General features: G+C 55.2%; 1 long non-coding RNA gene across 2 annotated transcripts in view; it reads left to right on the top strand.

The window, feature by feature from the left end:
* Positions 1-15,689, top strand: part of LOC105238245 — a 23,902-nt gene extending 8,213 nt beyond the window's left edge. Inside the window, exons 5-10 of one of the 2 annotated variants that reach the window (XR_004625559.1) lie at positions 11,535-11,620; positions 12,308-12,534; positions 12,912-13,115; positions 13,370-13,956; positions 14,258-14,400; positions 14,597-15,689. This is a non-coding gene — a long non-coding RNA (uncharacterized LOC105238245). Of the gene's footprint in view, positions 1-11,534; positions 11,621-12,009; positions 12,138-12,307; positions 12,535-12,911; positions 13,116-13,369; positions 13,957-14,257; positions 14,401-14,596 lie in introns of those variants that run through there. The other variant, XR_004625558.1, reaches the window with a different exon arrangement.
* The last annotated feature ends 216 nt before the right edge of the window (positions 15,690-15,905 follow it).

Raw genomic sequence — 15,905 nt, 5'->3', positions numbered from 1 at the left:
CTGACGGGCGCTGCAAGGCCCACACAGGCCGCCCGAGGTACCCCCTGCTTTCCCCGGCCTTCAGAGATGCTGCCTCTTTCCCCCAGGGAGCATCCCCCCTTCTCTCTTCTCTCTCAACCATTCGTTCCTCTGTTCAGTGCACATGGTTCTGGAGAAATCTTTGAGCACCAGGCACCGTCCCAGGCTCTGGTCAGGTAGCAGTTACAACGAGACAGGCCCTGCCCTCAGGGCAAGGCCACGCTGGTGGCCACGGGAGCAGAGAAGAGGTTGTGCAGAACGCGGGGTGGGGCCTTGGCTAAAATAGAAACCGACGGTCACCCCCTACTTCCTGATCGCCTACCATGAACCTGCAGTGGGACTAGAAAGAGGTAGACGGGTTCCAGGGCTGGGGACAGTGGGGCTTGGTTACATCTGGGGGACCGAGCGGGGGAAGGGTCAAGGCTGACCAGGTTTCCAGCTCAGTGGTGGTGGTGGGAACACGGAGGGGAGCAGTTTTTGGAGCGTGTGGTTTGGGGGGTGGGGCTGAGAATGAGTTAGGTGTTAGATACATCGGGTTTCAGGCCCCAGGGGCACCTCTGAGGCCAAGGGGCCAGCAGGCAGTGGGACCTGTGGTCTCATGGCGCAGGAGTGACACCGGGATGCAGAAGGCAACACGTGGATGGGTGCGGGAGGGGGCAGAGGGTGACAGAGAGCTCAGGAGAGAGACGACCCAGGACTGCCCTGTGAGGACCCTGTGCTTCAGGGATGGGAAAAGAGGAGGAGCCCCAAAGTCCAGGAGGAGTGGTCACAGAGGGTGGGGCACACAGAGAAACAATGATATGGTGGCCCATGTCCGTACCCCACTTTCAAAAGGTTTTATTTATTTACTTGAGACAGAGCTCACACACATGCGAGCAGGAGTAGAGGGAGAGGGACAGGCGGACTCCACGCTGATCCCATGACCCTGAGATCATGGCCTGAGCTGAAATCAAGAGTTGGTTGTTTCCACAGTGCCACCCAGGCACCCCCAGACCCCACTTTTTGGGGGTAGTTTCCTTTAGGAAACCACCCTTCCTTTTTTTTTTTCCTTTTCAGATTTTATTTATTTATTTGAAAGAGAGAGAGAGTGTGTAGAGGGAGAGGGACAGGCGGACTCCACGCTGATCCCATGACCCTGAGATCATGGCCTGAGCTGAAATCAAGAGTTGGTTGTTTCCACAGTGCCACCCAGGCACCCCCAGACCCCACTTTTTGGGGGTAGTTTCCTTTAGGAAACCACCCTTCCTTTTTTTTTTCCTTTTCAGATTTTATTTATTTATTTGAAAGAGAGAGAGAGTGTGCGCACGAGCGCGCGGAGGGCCAGAGGGAGGAGCAGACTCTCTGTTGAGCGGGGAGCCCGATGCAGGACTCGAACCCAGGACTCTGAGATAGTGACCTAAGCTGAAGTCAGAGGCTTAACCGACCGAGCCATCAGGTGCCCCCACCCTTCCTCCTGTGTCATTCTTTCATGTGGTTTGAGTGAGGAGGGCCAGCCCTCAGGCAGTATGTCTCCCAGCCCCCACCTCAGGCTTGGTTTAGGGAGGGCCATATAAGCTCTCAAGGCCGATGGGAAGCAAGGAGACACAGATGTCGGTAAGGGGAGGAAAGGGCAGCTGTTCATAGAGGAATTCTTCTACCAGAAGAGAGACGCCACACACACCCCCCACCCCCTTTGGAAAGAGTATTTAGGATGTGAAGTCAGGTACCAATGCAGCCATTCATAATTGTGAGGGGAAAGCCTGGGGTGGCTGGAGATGGACAAGATAGCAGGACAGAGAGCCAACAGTTCTTAGATGACATTGTTTGAGCCACTAGATCAAGCTTGACTTGAAGCGAGACTCCCTCTAGGCTTTTCAGTTATGCAAGTCAGTAACTTCCCTTTACTGTTTAAACCTGTTTGACCAAAGGCTTTGTTTTGCTGCTTGCAATACGGACTTCTGATTAACGCACAAGCTGAAGAGAGGTCTCTCCTCAGGTCAGTGGGTGGAACAAGGGATGGAAGGGATGGTGTTAGGATTTCAGAAACTTTGACACAGTTCTGTGTCCCTGAATCATTGTCGCCTGGAGTCACACTTGCAGAGTCTTCACAGGTTTCTGTTGTTTTGTTTTCTCTCCTGCTGTATCACTTCCCTGACTACAATTAACATTCTAAAGTTGCTTACTCACTAAAAACGAGAGGCTGCTGGAAAATAGGTTAGACTCCCTTTCTCCTTATGTTGCCGTTCAGATGCCGAGGGCAGCATGTGACGGCAGCTCCTTGAGTCTCTCCCCACTCAGATCCACCTTCCACACTATGGCCCAGTGGGCTCTCGGAAATGCACATTCCTGCTTACAAGACACCAGTACTTCCCACGGCCTGCAGGAAGAAATCGCAAACCCCGGGGCCTGGGGCCTGTGACCACATGCGTGTTCCAGATCCTGGGTCACTTTCCTACATCTGATACCATCCCACAAGCCCCGTACCGCACCGATGGTTTGTCATTGAACGATTTGACTGTGCCATGTCCCTCTGCGCCTCCGGGGCTGTGTTCCGCTTTCTGCTCTGGTTGGCGAGGTCATTAATAACAATAGCTAATGTTCATCGGGCACTTTCCATGTACCAGGCACCGTACGAGATGCCGTGTGGATTATCTCATTTAATCCTTACAAATTCCCTGTGAAGTGTATCATCCCTCCTCCTCCCACAGTGTCAGCCCCCATCCATGCCCCAGGTGTGGGGAAAGATGCTGGAAAAGCAGATATGGATTCTGGCTTGAGGTCAACACTGGAGGTAGACAAAAATATGATCGTTCAGAGGCCAGGAGTTTGAACGTGAATTAGGGAGATCCAGGTGAGGAATGGGGGGGAGGGGCAGGTGGTCGTGAGGGGGGGAAACCCCACCACAGCTGACACTGAGGCTCCTCCCCACTCAAGCAAGGGTTTCCGAGGGCCTTCTGGAATACAGGCCCTTCAGGCTAGGTGCTTCAGTCTCCATGCTGCCCTGGACGTCAGGGGTAAGAGCAGTGCCTGGATTTCCTGGACCCCAAAGATTGGAAGCTCCACGATGTCCCTGCCAAGCATATGGGGGTACGAGGGACTTTTTGCATCTTTGCCAGGATTGTGAGCTTGTGTGACAAGCAGGCTGACCACTCCCCTCTAAGGTCCCCCAGAGTACCCTCCCCACCCCTCAAGCCTAACCCTTTTCTGAAGGTTGGGAGAAACTCCCAATTCTTTCCTCTGCTGCTTCCACCTGGCCCCCTCCAAGGCCTCCCCCTCTCAGACAATGCAGCATAATTCCCCTGAAAACGTGTTTTCACAAAACAAAAGCCAGGAAGGGGAGGGATGTCTTCTGGGCGCTTGGCAACAGCAGCCTAGGGCTGGCTCACCCAGCAACACAGAGGCCTCTGGGAACAGAACTCACAGACACTGGGCTCCCTCCCCTGCTGGGAGAACATCGGCAGCAGGAGGAGAAAACACATGTGACCTCCGCCCCTCCACCTCCCTGTGTGATGACACAGTCATCTGAGTAATGACTGTCTCCGGCCTTCACCACTTGGGGGTAAGCTGCGCAAAGGCAGGGTCTCACGCCTGCTTTCTTCGCTTTGGCCCTCGCACAGGGCCTCGCACGCAGTAGGGCTCACTAAGTGTCTGTGGAAGGAAGGGAGAGAGGGAAGAGGGGGGAGAGGGAGGGAGAGAAGGAGGAAGGCAGGCCTAAGAGAGATCCTAGGCAGGCTGAGAGGAGAGGCTGTGATTTCGCCGTTATCCCCGCCCCTTCTCCCAGAGCCCCGCCCACCAGACTCTGGGGTCTCCGTCCCCGCCCCTGGAAGAGAGAAGAGAGCTGCCTGCTGGGGACACCTTGGTAAACCTCTTGGGCTCCCCTAGTAAGGAGCTGCTGGGGGAAGCGCAGACTTCAGAGTCTGGCAGAGCTGGGAAGGGATTCCAGCCTAGCGGCCTTACCCTCCGCTCAGACTGGAGGCGCTCATGGTACCCCCTACCCCCCCCACCAGCTGCTAGTAAGTAAACGTGCCTAGCAAATGGTGCCATTACTGTTTACATCGCATTCGGTACTTCGTTCATTCAACCCACACTAATGAGCACCCCCAAGCCCTCCCCTCCCAGAGCTTCCTCTCAGAAAATTCCACCGTCCCTTACTTTGTGCTGGGCAAACACAGAGCACCTCCTGTGCTAAGGACCAGGGACCCGGGGATGAAGAAGATAGAATCCTGTACAGTGAGGGGGTCACATCTCTCCCCAAGACCTGCTGGACTCCTGGTTTTTCCTTCTCTAATCCCCTTGGGCTCCAATGCCCCCTGGGCTTAGTGATGATCTCTCTGGAAGGGGGCTCCTCCCAGGCAGCCTGAGGCTGGGAGCTCCTGCTGGCCTTCCCCTCTCCTCCCGACCGACCGACCACCGGAGAGGCTCACCACTTGTGCAGACCCAAAAGGAGGGGAGAGGTCAAACTCTCCCCCGGCTCCTCCCCGCTATGGTGAAAATTCCAGCCCTTTGCTGCTGGCTCTTCCATGACTCCTCTTCTGTATTTCAGTTTCTCCCAGCTGCAAGGAGACAGAGAGGAGGAAGGGAAATACAGCCTCACTGAGGAGGCCTCCTTTCTGGAAGGGCTTCCCAGGCCCAGAGCGGGGAGAAAGAAATTTGGTACCACTCACGTGTTGGTGTTGCTGGGCCTCACCCCTCCTCCTCCCTCTCCTTCCCACTGCCCTATCCCACCCCCCACCCCAGCTCTAGGGAATATTTGAATCTCAAAAGAGGGACAAGGGGAGAGACTCCTGGGTGGCTCAGTTGGTTAAACACCTGCCTTGACTCAGGTCACGATCCCAGAGTCCTGGGATTGAGTCCCACATCTAGGCTCCTTGCTCAGCCAGGAGCCTGCTTCTCCCTCGGCCACTCCCCTTGCTGCGCTCTCTCTCTCTCTCTCTCTAACAATACATAAAATCTTAAAAAGAAAGGGGGGGGGACATGGGGATCTGACAGAGGACTTATGTACAGACTATATAAAGAGCTCCTATGAATCAATAAGGCAAAAAAAAACCCCAACAGTAAATATAAAAGCAAGAGACTTAGAGCAGCCGCTTTACAAAGGAGAAGGTCCAAATGGCCAATAAACATGAAAAGATGCTTGACCTTATTAGCCATCGAGGAAACTGAAATGACAGCTATATGCCACAGTGGAAATTAAAAAGACAGGTAATATCAAGTTTTGGTGAGGACGTGGAGTAACCGGAACTTCATATGCTGGGGGAAGGAGTCAGGCGCTATAGCCCCTTCGGAAAATGGTTCAGGAGTCACTGAAGATGAGCCTGCCTACCCCCGAAGTCCTGAGCCTGGACGTACGCCTCACGGAGGCTTGTTTATAAAACACGAAAGTCAGGGACACTAATGTCCACCATAGAGCTATTTGTCATAGCAGCAAGCTGGAAACTACCCAAACGCCTCCGGGCAGTGAATGAATAAATGAAGTACGGTAACGTACACACGGGGGGTGTGCAGCAGGGAGAGTGAGCGAACTGCCACCTGTGACACCGCGGATCTCACACCTGTCACAGTGCGGGAGAGAAGCCCGCCACGTAAGCGCGCACGCCATGTGATTCTATTAATTTCAGGTTCAAAAACAAGCAAAACTTAAATCCACCTATGGTGTTAGAAGTCAGGGACGGTGGTGGCCTTTGGAAAGAGGGAGGCACAAAGGGACTCGGGTGGGTGCTGGACAACAGGTTACAGGCTGTGCTCACTTTGCAAGGATTGGGTTGTACATCTTTTGTGGCGTTTTGCACCTTCCTGTACGCACGTGTTCCTTCAACAGAAAAGAAGGTGACTAGGGGGCGCCTGGGTTGCTTAGTCGTTAAGCGTCTGCCTTTGGCTCAGGGCGTGATCCCAGGGTCCTGGGATCGAGCCCCGCATCGGGCTCCCTGCTCGGCGGGAAGCCTGCTTCTCCCTCTCCCACTCCCTCTGCTTGTGTTCCCTCTCTTGCTGGCTGTCTCTATCTCTCGCTGTCAAATAAATAAATAAAATCTTAAAAAAAAAAACGCAAGAAGGTGACTGGACAAAGAGGCAGTGGGGGAAAGAAGAATGCGAAGCCAACATTCAGGCCAAAGGCTAGGCAGCAGACTCAGATGGAAGTGAGTGGCCTTAGCAGCAGACCATCGGTTAGGGAGCCTCCCCCCCACCCATCCACAGCAGCGAGGGAGAGGGGAAGGGAGAGGAGGGCAGAGGGAGAGGTCACAGTGCAGCTGCACGGCAGCTTCAGCCAACCTCCCGGGGAAGTGAGGGAGTTAGAGCCGCCCCTCAGAGATGTCCTGACTGGGGCTGCAACGGCCTGACCCCCGTCACCTCCGCCTCACTTGGTGAAACCTAGCTAGCCTTAATGACTCGGGGTTCACCTCTTCCAGGAAGCTCTCTCTAATCCTCCCCTTACTCTTCTGAGCCCCCTCGGAGCACCCTGGCACCCCGCCTTTTCGAAAACTCTCATTGCACTGTTTGTTGATCTGCCGTGTCTGCTACTGGTAGGAGCCAATTTGATGGGGAGATGCCTTATCGATGCACTGCACAAATGGTTGGCTACCATTTGTTGCGTTCCTCTGGGGAGCCTGGCCGCGCTGTTCAGTCGTGCTCACTTTTACGTAATTCTAACAACCGTGTGAGGTGAGCGGGTGGCTGCCTGTTAAAACAGGGGGAACCCTTGCCCACCATCACACAGTCACGAAATATCAGAGTAAGTACTCAGATGGGAGTCAGCATGAAGCCTTGGAGTCTTCTGGAAACGGTGTTAGGGAGGGAAGGGGAAGGGAGAGGATGGAAGGGAAGGGAAGGGAAAGAGGAGAACGGGAAGGAAGGAGGGAGGACTCCTCTGTTCAGTCCCTATGGGCAGCCTCTTCCACACAGGCAAAGGGACCTGCTGGGTGGGAGGGGCAGCTCTCCCTCCACCAGCCCTGCTCCTCCCTCTGTTCCCAGAAGCCCGCATCCTGGCCCGGGGAAAATGCAGCTGTCAAGTCAGTCTGTCTGTCGGGGAGGGTCCCTGGGCCCCGGCCGGAGCTGGAGCAGGGTTAGCTCACGGTTCTAATCCTGATGTTTGCTTCTGTATCCCACCCCCAGTGCTCCCTTTGAAGAACGGCCTGGCCTCGGGGTTCATGTTGTAGCATCAAACAGCGATGGAAGATGCAGCTCGCAGCTCTCGTTAGCAGTGGGAGCCTGTAAAGCCTGATTGGGGGGGTGGGGGCACACAGAATCCTGCACTGAGCCCGGAGCACAGCAAGCAGGCCGGGGCCTTGCGGGTGGGTTGGGAACCACAGACAGATACATAGGCCACGGGCACAGACCCACAGATACAGCCACGCAGTCGTGCCTGAGAGCACGCAGAAGCTCGCACACATAGGTCGCTTGCCAGCGTGGCCCCAGCGTACGCGCAGAGGGCAGCCTCCCGTGCGCTGACGAGCGGGCATGCATATGCACGGCACGCAAGGCAACAGACGCACACAAGCACCCCAGAAACACACGCAGAGGTTTCTGGCAAAGAACATAATTTTGTCCTCAGCTTCTTACCACTGAGAGTCTGCTGGTTCCATCTCTGAATGTCTCACCCGACTGGCCCTCTTCCCCACCTACCCCAGCCCCAGTTCCCTTGAGCCCCCACCTGGGCCACTGGACAGCAGCAATGATGTACCAGATGGATCGCCCCTCCCCTTCTATTCTGGTCCATTCTTTGGTTCATTCAACACACAAGAGCAGGGGGTGTCTGGGCATCAAGCAGACCTGATCGCATCACTCCCCTGCTTTGAAACCCATGCGAGGCCTCCCCTTTCCTACGAGACGTAGTTCAAATCACCTGGCGTCCCATGTAAGGCCCTCTGCGATCTGGCTTCCGCTCCTGGCATGAGCTGGCACAGAGCGCCCTGCACTGGGCGCCCCAGCGGAGGGACTCCTGCGGGAAGCTGCCCCCATGCACCGCGCTGCACACTTGTGCTCGCGCCCGGCGCACCGAGCCAGATGCCCTCCTCCCCGCTTCCCTCGGTTCCTTTGCTAAACGGCCACTCGGCCATCCTTCCAGGCCCAGTCCAGCCACATCTCTCCGCTTCACCCTGACATTCAAGGCCGCGCCACCGTCCTGCCCTACTGCTTTCGCAGGTCTTTTGTTGGCCTCACAGGTGTCGCTGTCGTCTGTGCGCGCCTGGGCTTCTCCCATGAACTCCAAGCGTGGCTGGTACACAGCCCCAAAGGTACTGGGTGCTCCGCGAATTTCTGGATGTGAGTGAGTGGATAAATTGGCCTGTGAACAGTTCTGATGACCCTAGGTGGGTGATCACCGTGGCTGGGGCGGGGCGGGGGAGGGGGGAGAGAATCCTTGGGATGCGCATGCGCGGGCACTTTTCTGCGCTCCGCCCCCAGGCTGGTGAATGACTGTACTGAGGGCTCCTGGCAGTTGATGGTGCGGGCTCTCTGGATGCATAGAGAGAAGTAGGCTGAGTGGCTAACGCGGGGTGGGCGCTCCATAAACAATAGGCGAGCTTGCTGTTGCCAGTTTCTATTTTTATTTCCACCAAGGTCTTCCCACTACTGTTTTCTGATCCTCGTCCCCCTCACTGCCCACTCAGTTGAGTGCTGGGCTTCCAGCACTGACTCACTTGCTGGTTCGCCACGGGACTGATCGACCACATGGTTTCTTAAGGCTTGTGTGCAGTCTGAGATTTCGGAGCCGAGTACCGCTCCTCCTCCCGGCCAGCCTCCCCTGAGACTGGAAGTTGAGGGCTGCGCGGAGTCCCGGTCCTCCTCGCGTCTCCCCAAGCTGAACAGCTGCTCTGTTGCGAGTCCTGTGAACTGAGCCGAGCTGGGACCCGGGGTGGGGTGGGGGGGACAGCTGGGCCTTTTTGCTCCAAAAGGCGGAGTCTTGCCACCAGCCCCCCCACAGCTGCGGGCACCTCCCAGGACACTGCACATGTGGCTGGGGTTCCCACAGCAACCTGTGTGGGGACCCGCTGCGGCCACGTCACTTCACCTCCTCCCGGACTTGCGTGAGAGGTCAGGGAGGGCACTGGAGGGAAGGGGCTGCCGGGCACTTTGACAGGCACATGCCTCCGGTCTGGTGAGGACCGTGCTTTTCCTGTTCTCATTTTACGGGTGAGGAAATTGAGGCCCAAAGGCAAAGGCTTCCAGCCCCAGTCCCCCGAGCCACAACCAAGAACGCTGGTCTGAGGCCATTTCCGTTTGTACTGATCAGACAGCAGCCGTCAGCACCGGGCAGGATCTCGGCCTGCAAGCAACCAAACCAAGCCCCAGGGTCGTAAACAAGAAAGGATGTAGGGAAAGACAGGTGGAGCAGCTCCAAGAAGAAAGGACAAGTGAGACACATGACTGGAAAGGATGGGGACAGGGCAGCTTTGAGGGCCTGGGAGCAGGAATGAATGGACAATCATTTAATCAGAATGAACAAACTTCAGTTTTGAAATCTTCCTGTCTCTCCATTTGGTTCTCAGGTTCAGGAAGGCCTGGGGCCAGGGCCACCTGTTGGCTGGGGGAGGGCAGAGCTGTGATTGACAGTCCTACCAAGCCCCCATCTGATGGGGTAGGGAGTGGTCTCCAAATAAAACTTGGGAGGTTGTTTCTAGAAGAAAGGGGAATGAATGCTAAACAGGCCACACACAAGCTGACCTGAGCAGCATGCTGCGATGGGCATGCCCGCATGTGGGAGATTTTCTAAGGGGAATGAGGAGGGAGATGTAGTTGCACCGAGGGGGTGCTTCCTAACAAAGTGAGAGCCAGCAGCGGTGGGGAGATGGACACCCAGAAGAAGGAAGGGGTAAGGGGGTCACATGTCCAATTTCATGGGAACAAAATGCACCCATGTCCACACTGTTAGCTGACCTTCCTTCCATACCCCAACACTCACCACACAGACACACACACACACACACACACGTTCCTTTTCTCTTTAGCTTTTTACCCAATACTTAATTCCTGGGATCACAGAATTATTTAGCATTAGCCTTGGTTGGTAGAAAGAGCCCTGGTCACCTTCGAACATTCTCGATGATTCACTTACTGCATTGGCTGTTTATTGCCTGTCTCTCCTGTCCCTTCTGGAATGTAAGATCCAGGAGGGCAGAGATTCTCTCCTGTTTGTTCACTGCTATATCCCTCATGCCCAAGAGAGTTCTGGCACATAGTAGGTGCTCAGTAAACAATCCCTGAGCGAGTGAGGAAGTACGAAGCACTCCGATAGGCATTCGGGATACAACCGTGAACTAAAAGAAGGATCCTGTTCTCGTGGAGCTATAGTCTAGTGAGACATACCACCACAAAAATATATAGCAAAAGAACAAAATGAAAATAATGAAAATTATATAATTTAAAAGAAACAAGTGTTTTTTAAAAAAGAACTAAGATGCTGGGAAATTACTCAAGATATGCCAGTCACAGGACAGAAGTCCTCTTTTAAGCAACAGAGATTTAAACAAAGATCTAAAGGGTAGGAAGGGTCTGACCATGAAAAGTGTGAAGGCAGATTCTTCCAAGAAGTGGAAAGAATGTGTGCAAAGGCCCTGAGGCTGGAAAGAGCTCAGTACGTTGGGGGAACTGGAATGACAAGACCAGTGTGGCTAGAGCTCAGTAACCAAGGGCCAGAGGACAGAAAGTGTGCCAGGCCCCCCATCCCCCGACCATGGGGTCTTGTGAGCCTGGGTAAAGTGGGAAGCTGTTAAAGGGTTTTGAACATTAGTGCTTGACCCCGTTTATGATTCAGGCTGATTGCTCTGGCTTCCGGGTAGAGAACGCACTAAATCAGTGTGCAGTGGACCAGTCAGTAGGCGACTGTGGCAGTCCAGGCTGAGCACGAGTGGCCAAAGTCAGGAGACAAGGGGACACCTTCAGGCCACCTCTCAGTTAAATCAGGTGCCACAGTCAGGTTGGATGATATCACCCTCTGGGGGCCGTAAAGGTACCCCCCCCATCCCCAGTCTACTCCCAGTCCGTGGGTGATAGATGGACCTACTGACGATCTGGCTGGGCCCCGTGCCTAAGTGATGGGTGACAGATGGGGTTGGAACAGAATGCTCTGAGCCATGTGGCCAATGCACTTCTCCGAGGACTTTGGAGCCAGGAGTTAATTTAAAGAAAGGAGTGGGGGAGCTCAATATCGCTTCCTCCACTGCTCAATTAGCGGAGAGGGCTGTAGGGAGCTGGAGTTTTAAAGATCCCCTTAATCATCTTCTGTTGGCCTGGCAGTGTGCAGGAGTGTGGCAGGGATAATTGTACCTACCCATTAACAAATGCAATTAAGGCTCTGGGGCCTCCAGCACCCCCTTCTCCAATTAAACAGCAGATGAGGGGCCCATGGGGGTGGCCTTTGAGATGAATCACTTGAAGGTGAAAACTTGGAGGCCTGAAGTCTGGACAGAGAGGCGATTAGAGTCGACAAAATCATGATGGGAAAAGAGAGACTCTTAGCCACTCCCAGCCTGCTCCAGCTTGAGGCCCTCTGGGCAGTTGGAGAGCTATTCTTCAGGACGAATTAGAAGTTCTGCTTTACACAGAGGACAGCCAATATTTGGAACCCACCGACCAGCGCCTCCAGCCAGCCACTTCCTCTCACAGTGTCTAGATGCAGGTGAACTCCCAGGTAATTCATGTGGTGAGGAACAAGGCTGTCCGGTGCTCGGGCGGGGAGGGTGTGGGGAGGGCATGCTCCCACCCTGTGAAGGGGAGGGGTGGCGGGAAGGCAACTTCCTTCCTCGGGCAGCCCCAGTAGGCCAGGCCTGTGCTCCCTCCTTCCCTATGGGCCATATCCTTTCTTTTAACCCAAATCCCAACAGCATCAGAGGAGGGACAAGATCTCTGTTATAGAGGATGGAATAGAAGCTTGGGGAATTCGAATGCTTTGTGGAGGATCACAGGACGAGTGGGGGTGGAGCCGGGATTCGAACGCTGGCCTGTCTGACGCCCAGGTCTTTCCTCGCTCTGGAGTGGCCTCTTTGAGGTCATCACTGCCAACATCTTGCCCCTGTGCCCCATGGGGGGGGGGGCTCAGGGGAACGTTTCAAATGGTATTCCCAACTCTCTCCCCTCCCTTCTCCCTGCCCCTGGCTGCATCTCGAAACTTTGGGAAGGAGCCTCTGTGGTTTCCGACATGGCCCGAGGTAGGAATGGACAGGCTGGTGAGTCCTGAGGTGCCAAGCACCGTGCTCATTTCCGGCTGATAACAGAAATCCCTCCTACCTTCCCTGCCTCTCCCCGGTCTCTTTATGTGTCTCGTCCATTACAAACGCTAGGAATCACTACGCATGTGCTGATTTTCACTTTCACTTAGCATCCCCGCCGAAGCTCCCTTGGCCGAAGTGCGTAATTGGAGAGCTGCACAATTTGTTTGCAGAGGAGACCTGGCTGCACCTGCACCTCCCAGGGCGCACAGGTCCCCGTGCAGAGGCCCCGACCAGGGCCAGGAGACCCGGCCACAGCCTGCGGCCTGCCCAGGGACACAGCCACCACGGGCGACAGCTGAAGCTAACTCTGCTTCCCCCCAAGGGAGCCCAGGGGGTGAGTAACGCTTCCTAGTCCCCAAGCCCCGCCTTATTGCCCTGGGAACTTGCTTTAGGGTTATGGTTTGGTTCTGTTTTTTCTCTGTGGCTTCCCTGAGGAGCCGGTTCTAGAGAGCGACAAACGCTGTGGGTTAAAACTGTATTAACAGGGGGGCCGCCTACCAGTCACTCCTTCCTTTGAGGCCCTCCCGAACTAACGCCAGAATACCTGCTGCTTCCTGTGGCCTAGATTCTTCCCGAGTTCCGAACTCTCCCCCGTCTGCCTTACCCACTCCCGATTCCGTAAAAGCCCCAGTGAGATGGGCAGACAAGGGTGCAAGGGGTGACCCGCGGTCGCTTGGCCCGGATGAGAAACCCGCCACCTGCCCTCCACAGCATCCAGGGCCTACTTTGCTGTGCGACTTGCGCCGTCTGCTCAACCCCCAGGACATTGCTGGGAGTTTAGAAATGGCCGTGCACTTCTCTCTCCTCGCCTTTCCAAACATCTACCAAATGTCTGCTATGAGTCTGCCCAAGGTCCAGGGGCTGGGGACCAAGTGATAAATACACCAGTTCCCTGTCTGTAGGAGAGACACTCAGGTAAGGAACACATAATAACAAACACCATGTGGGGAGTTTCTCAGTAGAAGCAGGAGCGAAGGGCTCCCTCTGGGAGCGTGGAGGAGGGGATAATTGATTCTCCTGGAGGAAGCAGGAATTTGCCTTCAGTCGCAAGGCTGGCTGGGGCAGGAGAGGCACAAGCTTTCCAGGAAGAGGGAAAGCCTGAGCCAAGGCAAGAAAGGCCCAACAGACATGGCAGGGTTGGTGCCACCTGACCCCTGCTGCCTCCACAGCCCTTGAGCCATCAGAGTCCCACAGAGCCAGCCCCAAAGTGGAGGAAAGACACAGGCCTCCCAGATGGCGGGGCCCGAGCCGGGTGGGAGCACCGAGGGGCTCAGGTGCACACCCCCTCCTCCTGCTCCAGGTAGGTTGGAGTGGAGGCAGGGAGGCCGCAGTCCGAGGCCAGACTCCAGATTCAGGACGAACCCTCAACCCACGCCCCCTGCGCGTCAACCTGCCTAGAGAATAGTCTGGCCAAAATTTCTCCGCGCCAGAGTGAACACACGCATGCGCATACGTCCCCTGCGCCGCCCCCTCCCACCGCCCCCCAGGGCTGCGGGCCTGGCTCCCCGGATCCTCTGGCCACGGTCCTGCCCCGCCTTCCGTGAGCAGGTTCCCCTTCACACCGAGCTGAGCATCACCCGATGCCAAACAGATGGCAGGAAGAGCGCTCGCTCTGAGGGTCTCGGCCCCAAGGTCACTGCTGACACGTGAAGGCTGGACAGCAAGGCAGGGAGAAATTGATGAATGGCTTCCTCCTCCTCCCGGTGCTCAGTCGGGGCCTTTTCCTGCCCAGCCGCCCGCGCTCCGCTGCTGCGCAGTTCGGTTTGGGGCTGGGGGGCGGGATGCATCGGGTTCCCCTCCCGCACCCACCTGTGCCTTTTCCTTCTCTGCCCTGGCTTGTCACTTCCTGAACTGGACACCTTCCTTCTTCCTTCCCCTCTGCTGGGTCTTCTCTTTCCTTTGCCCCCTGCGGGAGAGAGGGGGAAGACGGAGGTGGGAGGCGCATGGAGGGCATGGGTGCGGGCAGAGACCACGGTGGCACCCCGACATTCAGAAGCCGGCTTGACCCACAGAACCAAGGCGGGTTAAGCCCCTATTATATAAAAATGACTTCGCAGAATTCCAACCTCGGACAAGTTTACGCTGAGACCAAGATGTAATGAGACGAAGCAAAGGCCACCTCATAATTTTGTTCAAGCTTGGACAAAACAAGATCAGTCCGTCACCCACCAAGTCCCAGGTACCCCCGCCCTTGGCCACGGTGAGTGACTGCTACTTCTTTACCAATTTCAACTTTGTCTTTGTTCCAGTCTCCCCTTCCCGTAGAGATTTATTGACATACTCCTAGCATTGCCCCCACTTTCTGAAGCCATCCAATCTAGAGCAATCCCCCGCTTCCTGACCCCCGCTCCCAAGTCACCCCGCAAAGCCCAGTGCGTTGGCTTGTTTAACTGCAGGTGTGTGCCTGGTGTTCTTTGGCTGGAGACCACTGAGAGAACTGGAGTTTCCACCAAGACTCAGCTGATACCTTCATCGCCTTGGACCAGGACCCTCACTCAACTCAGTAACTGTGCGCACATCTTCTAGGGGGTGGGCACTAGGTCCTGGTATTTTTTTTTTTAAAGCTCCCTAGGTGATGAGAAGGTGCATCCTGGGTTTTGAGGGATGGGGTGACAAGTCACTTTAGGACACCATAGAGCCAAAGGGCAATGCCTGTAAAGCACTGAGCTCGGTCCTTGCCCATGGTACTCAGTTACTGTGACCTGTCATCTCTTTGCGGCTGTGCCTTCTTCATTTTGCTGTCCCTCTCAATAAACGTCTGCTGGATGAGCATCGATGCTGCTGATGGCTGGATACGAATCACATCAAGTGTAATACATCTCAAATCGCGATGCCATCTTTCTCCCCAGACCATCTTTCCCTTTGCCTTACTGCTGTCCCTGTCACCAAAGGTGGTGTCTGGAGCTGGAGGCTCAGACCCATCCCGATGCCCTGTCCACCCCTCCACACAGGCTCTCTTGGCACCCCCTTTCTTTCCGATCTCACCGACATCCCCAGTTCAGACCCCAAAGATCCCACGGTGGCTTGGGTTCTCAGGCTTCCCTCTGGTCTTCTTCTCTCCGCAGTTCATAATGTCCAAGGCAGCTCTTTCCAGAGCCTGGCCTGACTGTGACACCCTCAGCTCAGACACCCTGCATGGATCCTCATCCCCTCCGAATGAAATTGTCTCAACAGGCAAGGCCTTCCATAAGCCAGCCCCGCCCCACACACGGATCACACGCAAGTGTTCTTCTCATTAGCCCCACGGACATTCTCCGTGTCTCCAAGTCACTGTGCTTTGCTTATGCTGATCCTGCCGCCTGGAATGCCCTTCCCGCCACTACAGCTCTATCAATCCTGTTTATTCAAATTCCAGTTCAAATGCTATTTCCTCCATCCCTGCTCACCCCAGCCAAAAGGGACTACTACCCCTTTATAAACTCTTAAAACCGTCTTCCTTTTTTGATGCACTTGTGACCCTTTATCAAACACTGATCTGAATTGTGATTATTTTTATTGGCCCTCCGTCTGTTTGTCATAGGAGACACTTCAGACCTGAGGGTAAGAACCCAGACTTTGCCATCAGGAAACCCTGGAATTACCATTCTACTTCCTCCTACGGCTAGTTCGGTGACCTTGGGCAAGTTTCTTAACTCCTGTGAGCCTCAGTTTCCTCACATGTGTAATGGGGGGAACCTCATAGGGTTATGGTAAGGATTAAATGAG

Source organism: Ailuropoda melanoleuca, chromosome 5 (genome assembly GCF_002007445.2).
Source record: "Ailuropoda melanoleuca isolate Jingjing chromosome 5, ASM200744v2, whole genome shotgun sequence".
NCBI lineage: Eukaryota > Metazoa > Chordata > Mammalia > Carnivora > Ursidae > Ailuropoda > Ailuropoda melanoleuca.
Note: the sequence above shows the minus strand (reverse complement) of the source record. Positions and strands in the feature narration are given on the sequence as shown.